We start from the raw sequence: 9,518 nt of genomic DNA, 5'->3' as shown, positions 1-9,518 counted from the left end.
TCATTTTTGGACGTTTCTCATCAATAAATTGAACCACTTGGATTGTATCTTGTACATTTGAGCTTTTTGGTCATTTGCGTCTTCAAATCTTCATTTTCGTCTTCGCACTTATTTATTTAAACGAATATTACTTGAAAATAGAACAATTGCAACTGAAAACTTTACATATTGGAAGGATATTGCGACTAAATATATGTTCATTTGGAGCACTATCAAAAGCCTTTAATTTTGCCTTTTTCTGATTTTGACCTTTTTGAATTTCATTCATATTATTCCTTTTGTGTACGGAGGACTTAGCATGGTACATATTGTTTTAAGGCCTATTATTTCACTCGCAATGTAATTATGTATAACGCATATAAATTTGAATCTAATGTCACTTCGTTAAACACACTTTTTTCAATAATTAATATGCGCCTTCAGATGGAGTACCATTTGGCGACGCATAACTTTCAGTTTCAGATTGTGTTGAAATTTTCGAGATCACCCTAAAACGACCCTAGCTTCAAGACTCCTTGATAGTGTCTTGACATTCGAAGTCGTCAGGATGCCGAAAAAAGACATTTTACTCATTTTTAATGTTCTCTTTAAACGTTTTAAATTTATATCTTATTATTAGTTTTGTGTATGCATGACTTAGCATGGTATATATCGTTTTAAGGCCTGTTATTTCACTCGCAATGTAATTATGTATAACCGGTATAAATTTTAATTTAATGTCAATTCATTAAACACATTTATTTAAATCATTAGTATGCGCCTCCAGATGGAGCACCATTTGACGGCGCATAACCTTCGGTTTCAGATTGTGCTGAAATTCTCAAGATCACCCTAAAACGGCCGAACGAGCAAGACTCTCTGAACGTTCTTGCCATTTGAGGTTGTCTAGATTCCGAATAAGACATCTTTCTTTGCAAAATCGTACGACACACCAAACACCACCGACGGTTCGTGGTGCTTGGTGTTTTGTGTCTTTGGCCAAAATGTTCGATCTATCGTATCTTTTGACTCGTAGCTCCGATTTAGTCACCATTTTTTTTTCAAATTGTGTACTTTTTTGGGATCTATGCGTTGGAAAACTGCCATAGGTGGTTTATCTTAAATATTTTTCGAAACGAGTCCTAGAAAGCCTTCAATTTTGCCTTTTTTCGATTTTGACCGTTTTGAATTTCATTCATATTATTTCTTTTGTGTATGGATGACTTAGCATGGTACATATTGTTTTAAGGCCTATTATTTAACTCGCAATGTAATTATGTATAACGCATATAATCTAATGTCACTTCATTAAACACACTTTTTTAATTCATTAGTATGCGCCGCCAGATGTAGTACCATTTGGCGGCGCATAACCTTCAGTTTCATATTGTGCTGAAATTCTCGAGATAGTGTCTTGATATTCAAGGTCGTCAGGATGCCGAAAAAAGACATTTTACTCATTTTTAATGTTTGCTTTGAAAGTTTTCAATTTATATCTTATTATTAGTTTCATGTATGCATGACTTAGCATGGTATATATCGTTTTAAGGCCTGTTATTTCACTCGCAATGTAATTATGTATAACCGCTATAAATATTAATTTAATGTTAATTCATTAAACACAATTTTTTAAATCATTAGTATGCGCCGCCAGTTGGAGTACCATTTGGCGGCGCATAACCTTCCGTTTCAGATTGTGTTGAATTCTCAAGATCACCCTAAAACGGCCGAACGAGCAAGTCTCTCTTAACGTGCTTGCCATTCGAAGTCGTCTAGATTCCGAAAAAGACGCCTTTCCTTGTAAAATTGCAACACACACCAAACACCACTGACGGTTCGTGGTGCTTGGTGTTTTGTGTATTTGGCCAAAATGTTCGATCTATTTTATCTTTTGACTCGTAGCTCCAATTTAGTCACCGTTTTTTTTTTAAGTCGTGTAATTTTTCGGGATCTATCCGTTGGCAAAATGCCGTAGGAGGTTTGTCCCATATATTTTAATAAATGAGACCTCAAAAGACTTCAATTTTATTTTTTTCGATTTTGACCGTTTTGAATTTCATTCATATTATTCCTTTTGTGTATGCATGACTTAGCATAGTACATATTGTTTCAAGGTCTATTATTTCACTCGCAACGTAATTATGTATAACGCATATAAATTTTAATCTAATGTCAATTCATTAAACACGTTTTTTAAATCATTAATATGCGCCTCCAGATGGATTACCATTTGGAGGCGCATAACCTTCGATTTCAGATTGTGCTGAAATTCTCAAGATCACCCTAAAGCGGCCGAATGAGCAAGACTCTCGGAACGTGATTGTCATTCGAGGTCTTCTAGATTCGGAAAAAGACATCTTTCCTCGCAAAATCGCACGATGCACCAAACACCACCGACGGTTCGTGGTGTTTGGTGTTTTGTGTCTTTAGCCAAAATGTTTGATCTGCTGTATCTTTTGACTCGTAGCTCCGATTTAGTCACCGTTTCATTCAAATCGTGTATTTTTCGGGATCTATCCGTTGGCAAACCGCCTATGGCTGTTTGTCCAAATATTTTTCGAAACGAGTCCTCGAAAGCGTTTAATTTTATCTTTTTTCGATTTTTACCATTTTGAATTATATTCATATTATTCCTTTTGTGTATGGATGACTAAGCATGGTACATATTGTTTTAAGGTCTATTATTTCACTCGTAATGTAATTATGTATAACGCATATAAATTTGAACCTAATGTCACTCTATTAAACACACATTTTTAAATCATTAATATGCGCCGCCAGATGGAGTACTATTTGGCGGCGCATAACCTGCGGTTTCAGATTGTGCTGAAATTCTTGAGATCACCATAAAACGACCCTAACATCAAGACTCGTGGATAGTGCCTTGACATCGAGGTCGTCAGGATGCCGAAAAAGACATTTTACTCATTTTTAATGTTCTCTTTGAACATTTTCAATTTATATCTTATTATTAGTTTTGTGTATGCATGACTTAGCATGGTATATATCGTTTTAAGGCCTATTATTTCACCCGCAATGTAATTATGTATAACGGGTATAAATTTGAATCTAATGTCACTTCATTAAACACGTTTTTTTAAATCATTAGTATGCGCCTCCAAATGGAATATCATTTGGTGGCGCATAATCTTCGATTTCAGATTGTGCTGAAATTCTCAAGGTCACCCTAAAACGGCCGAACGAGCAAGACTCTCTAAACGTGCTTGCCATTCTAGGTCGTCAAGATTCTGAAAAAAACATCTTTCCTCGCAAAATCGCACGACGCACCAAACACCACTGCCGGTTCGTGGTGCTTGGTGTTTTGTGTCTTTAGCCAAAATGTTCGATCTATCGTATCTTGGTCACCGTTTTTTTTTAAATCGTGTATTTTTTCGGGATATATCCGTTGGAAAACTGCCGTAGGCGGTTTGTAACAAATATTTTACGAAACGAGTCCTCGAAAGCCTTCAATTTTGCCTTTTTTCGATTTTGACCGTTTTAAATTTCATTCATATTATTCCATTTGTGCATGCATAACTTAGCATGGTACATATTGTTTTAAGGCCTATTATTTCACTTGCAATGTAATTATGTATACTGCATATTAATTTGAATCTAATGTCATTTCATTAAACACGCTTTTTTAAATCATTAATATGCGCCGCCAGATGGAGTACCATTTGGCGGCGCATAACATTCGGTTTCAGATTGTGCTGAAATTCTCGAGATCACCATAAAACGACCCTAACATCAAGACTCCTGGATAGTGTCTTGAAATCGAGGTCGTCAGGATGCCGAAAAAGACATTTTACTCATTATTAATGTTCTCTTTGAACGTTTTCAATCTATATCTTATTATTAGTTTTGTGTATGAATGACTTAGCATGGTTTATATCGTTTTAAGGCTATTATTTTACCCGCAATGTAATTATGTATAACGGGTATAAATTTGAATCTAATGTCACTTCATTAAACATGTTTTTTTAAATCATTAGTATGCGCCGCCAGATGGAGTACCATTTGGTGGCGCATAACCTTCGGTTTCAGATTGTGCTTAAATTCTCAAGAGCACCCTAAAATGGCCGAACGAGCAAGACTCTCTTAATGTGCTTGCCATTCGAGGTCGTCTAGATTTCGAAAAAGACATCTTTCCTCGTAAAATCGCAGGACGCACCAAACACCACTGCCGGTTCGTGGTGCTTGGTGTTTTGTGTCTTTGGCCAAAATGTTCGATCTATCGTATCTTTTGACTGATAGCTCTGATTTAGTCACCGTTTTTTTCAAATCGTGTATTTTTTTGGGATATATCCATTGGCAGACTGCCATAGGTAGTTTGTCCCCAATATTTTTCGAAACGAGTCCTCAAAAGCTTTCAATTTTTCCTTTTTCGATTTTGACCATTTTGAATTTCATACATATTATTCCTTTTGTGTATGCATGACTTAGCATGGTACATATTGTTTTAAGGCCTATTATTTCACTCGTAATGTAATTATGTAAAATGCATATAAATTTGAATCTAATGTCACTTCATTAAACATGCTTTTTTAGATCATTAATATGAGCCGCCAGATGGAGTACCATTTGGCGGCGCATAACCTTCGGTTTCATATTGTGCTGAAATTCTCGAGATCACCATAAAACGACCCTAACATCAAGACTCCTGGATAGTGTCTTGATACTAGGTCGTCAGGATGCTGAAAAAAGACATTTTACTCATTTTTAATGTTCTCTTTGAACGTTTTCAATTTATATCTTATTATTATTTTTGTGTATGCATGACTTAGCATGGAATATATCGTTTTTAGGCCTATTATTTCACTCGCAATGTAATTATGTATAACGGGTATAAATTTGAATCTAATATCACTTCATTAAACACGTTATTTTAAATCATTTGTATGCGCCGCCAGATGGAGTACCATTTGGCGGCGCATAACCTTCGATTTCGGATTGTGCTGAAATTCTCAAGATCACCTTAAAACGGCCGAACGAGCAAGACTTTATGAACGTGCTTGCCATTCTAGGTCGTCTAGATTTTGAAAAAGACATATTTCCTTGCAAAATTGCACGACACACCAAACACCACTGACGGTTCGTGGTGCTTGGTGTTTTGTGTCTTTGGCCAGAATGTTCGATTTATCGTATCTTTTGACTCGTAGCTCCGATTTAGTCACCATTTTTTTCAAATGGTGTATTTTTTCAGGATCTATCTGTTGGCAAACTACCGTAAGCAGTTTGTCCCAAATATTTTTCGAAACAAGTCCTCGAAAGCCTTCAATTTTACCTTTTTTCGATTTTGACCATTTTAAAATTCATTCATATTATTCCTTTTGTGTATGAATGACTTAGCATGGTACATATTGTTTTAATTATGTATAACGCATATAAATTTGAATCTAATGTCACTTCATTAAACACGCTTTTTTAAATCATTAATATGCGCCGCCAGATGGAGTACAATTTGGCGGCGTATAACCTTCGGTTTCATATTGTGCTGAAATTCTCGAGATCACCCTAAAACGACCCTAACTTCATGACTCCTGGATAGTGTCTTGACATTGAGGTCATCATGATGCCTAAAAAAGACATTGTACTCATTTTTAATGTTCTCTCTGAACATTTTCAATTTATATCTTATTATTAGTTTTGTGTATGCATGACTTAGCATGGTATATATCGTTTTAAGGCCTATTATTCACTCGCAATGTAATTATGTATAACGGGTATTATTTTGAATCTAATGTCACTGCATTAAACATGTTTTTTTAAATCATTAGTATGCGCCGCCAGATGGAGTACCATTTGGCGGCGCATAACCTTCGGGTTCAGATAGTGCTGATATTCTCAAGATCACCCTAAAATGGTCGAACGCGCAAGAATTTATGAACGTGCTTCCCTTCGAGGTCATCTAGATTCCGAAAAAGACATCTTTTCTCGCAAAATCGCACGGCGCACCAAATACCACCGACGGTTCGTGGTGCTTGGTGTTTTATGTCTTTGGCCAAAATTTTTGATCTGTCGTATCTTTTGACTCGTAGCTCCAATTTAGTCACCATTTCTTTCAAATCGTGTATTTTTTTGGGATCTATCCGTTGGCAAACCGCCTACGACTGTTTGTCCGAAATAGTTTTCGAAACGAGTCCTCAAAAGCCTTTAATTTTGTCTTTTTTCGATTTTGACCGTTTTGAATTTTATTCATATTATTCCTTTTGTGTATGGATGACTAAGGATGGTACATATTATTTTAAGGCCTATTATTTCAGTCGCAATGTAATTATGTATAACACATATAAATTTGAATCTAATGTCACTTCATTAAACACGCTTTTTTAAATCATTAATATGCGCCGCTAGATGGAGTACTATTTGGCGGCGCATAACCTTCGATTTCAGATTGTGCTGAAATTCTCGAGATCACCATAAAATGACCCTAACATCAAGACTCCTGGATAGTGCCTTGACATCGAGGTCGTCAGTGAAATGTCCCGTTCATATTGATTATAAACGTTCCATATTAATTGATTTCGTCGCGAGTTTTGACCTCTATATGAGACGTTTTTCAAAGACTGCATTCATTTTTAAAACAACCATAACCTTTATTTTATCTATAAAGGTTTAAAAAGCATTACGTAGATTATCAAATAATGATAATCTAAAATATACTGTTTACACACGACCATTACATAATGGTTTACAATAAGAATATATTACATCAAAAATAAGTTTCTTGAATGCAGTTTTTACATAATATCATACAAGCATGGACTCCAAATCTTGTCCTTATTTTAGTATGCAACAGCGGAAGCTCTTAATAATCACCTGAGAATAAACATGCTTAAAACGTCAACAAAAATGTTGATGAGTTATAGGTTTAACCTATATATTATCAAATCATAATAATAGACCACAAGATTTCATATTTCAATATACATCCCATACATAGAGATAAAAATCATTCATATGGTGAACACCTGGTAACCGACATTAACAAGATGCATATAAGAGTATCCCCTATCATTCCGAGAAATCCTTCGGACATGATAAAAACGAATTCGAAGTACTAAAGTATCCGGTAGTTTGGATGGGGTTCGTTAGGCCCAATAGATCTATCTTTAGGATTCACGTCAATTAGTAGATCGGTTTACTAATTCTTAGGTTACCAAGCAAAAGGGGCATATTCGGCTTCGATCACTCAACCATATAATGTAGTTTCAATTACTTGTGTCTATTTCGTAAAACATTTATAAAAATTTCGCATGTATTCTCAGCCCAAAAATATAAAGGGTAAAAAGGCAAATGAAACTCACTTTCACAGATTTTTACTTCGTCGGGAGTAAGACTTGGCCACTGGTCGATTCATGAACCTATAACAATATATATATATATATATATATATATATATATATATATATATATATATATATATATATATATATATATATATATATATATATCAAAGTATGTTCAAAATATATTTACAATATTTTTAATACATTTTGATGTTTTAAGTTTATTAAGTCAGCTGTCCTCATTAGTAACCTACAACTAGTTGTCCATAGTTAGATGTACAGAAATATATTGATATATATTATCTTGAATCAATCCACAACCCAGTGTATACATGTCTCAGGCTAGATCACAACTCAAAGTATATATATTTTTGGAATCAACCTCAACCCTCTATAGCTAACTCAAATATTACTGCATATAGAGTGTCTATGGTTGTTCCAAATAATATATATACATGGGTCGATATGATATGTCAAAACATTTGCATACGTGTCTATGATATCCCAAGATTACATAATATATTAGAATACATGTATAATACAATATAAGTTAGCTAGGATATGATTTGTATAGAATTGTTACAATATTTCCCGTAGCTACAACAATCAAAAAATATCCAATCTTGTTTTACCCATAACTTCTTCGTTTTAAATCCGTTTTGAGTGAATCAAATTACTATTGATTTATATTGAACTCTATTTTATGAATCTAAACAGAAAAAGTATAGGTTTATAGTCGGAAATATAATTTACAAGTCATTTTTGTAAGAGGTAGTCATTTCAGTCGAAAGAACGACGTCTTGATGACTATTTTGAAAAACATGCTTCCACTTTGAGTTTAACCACGATTTTTGGATATAGTTTCATGTTCATAAGAAAAATCATTTTCTCAGAAGAACAACTTTTAAATCAAAGTTTATCATAGTTTTTAATTATCAAACCCAAAACAGCCCGCGGTGTTACTACGACGGCGTATGTCCGATTTTACGGTGTTTTTCGTGTTTTCATGTTTTAAATCATTAAGTTAGCATATCATATAGATATAGAATATGTGTTTAGTTGATTTTAAAATTCAAGTTAGAAGTATTAACTTTTGTTTGCGAACCAGTTTAGAATTAACTAAACTATGTTCTAGTGATTTCAAGTTTAAACCTTCGAATAAGGTAGTTTTATATATATGAATCGAATGATGTTATGAACATCATTACTACCTCAGGTTTTGTGGATAAACCTACTGGAAATTAGAAAAATAGATCTAGCTTCAAAGGATCCTTGGATGGCTTGAAAGTTCTTGAAGCAGAATCATGACACGAAAACAAGTTCAAGTAAGATTTCCACTCGAAATAAGATTTTTATAGTTATAGAAATTGAATAAAAGTTTGAATATGAGTATTACCTTATATTAGAAAGATATATTACTGTAAATAAGAAAGATTTCTTGAGGTTGGATGATCACTTTACAAGATTGGAAGTAAGCTAGCAAACTTGGAAGTATTCTTGATTTTATGAAACTAGAACTTATAGAATTTATGAAGAACACTTAGAACTTGAAGATAGAACTTGAGAGAGATCAATTATATGAAGAAAATTGAAGAATGAAAGTGTTTGTAGGTGTTTTTGGTCATTGGTATATGGATTAGATATAAAGGATGTGTAATTTTGTTTACATGTAAATAAGTCATGAATGATTACTAATATTTTTGTAATTTTATGAGATATTTCATGCTAGTTGCCAAATGATGGTTTCCACATATGTTAGGTGACTCACATGGGCTGCTAAGAGCTGATCATTGGAGTGTATATACCAATAGTACATACATCTAAAAGCTGTGTATTGTACGAGTACGAATACGGGTGCATACGAGTAGAATTGTTGATGAAACTGAAAGAGGATGTAATTGTAAGAATTTTTGGTAAGTAGAAGTATTTTGATAAGTGTCTTAAAGTCTTTAAAAAGTGTATGAATACATATTAAAACACTACATGTATATACATTTTAACTGAGTCGTTAAGTCATCGTTAGTCGTTACATGTAAATGTTGTTTTGAAACCTTTAGGTTAACGATCTTGTTAAATGTTGTTAACCCATTGTTTATTATATCTAAAGAGATGTTAAATTATTACATTATCATGATATTATTATATATTAATATATCTTAGTATGATATATATACAGTTAACTGTTGTTACAACGATAATCGTTACATATATGTCTCGTTTCGAAATCATTAAGTTAGTAGTCTTGTT

This window comes from Rutidosis leptorrhynchoides, chromosome 6, assembly GCF_046630445.1.
Source record: "Rutidosis leptorrhynchoides isolate AG116_Rl617_1_P2 chromosome 6, CSIRO_AGI_Rlap_v1, whole genome shotgun sequence".
In the NCBI taxonomy this organism is placed as follows: Eukaryota; Viridiplantae; Streptophyta; class Magnoliopsida; order Asterales; family Asteraceae; genus Rutidosis; species Rutidosis leptorrhynchoides.
This window is presented reverse-complemented; position numbering follows the sequence as displayed.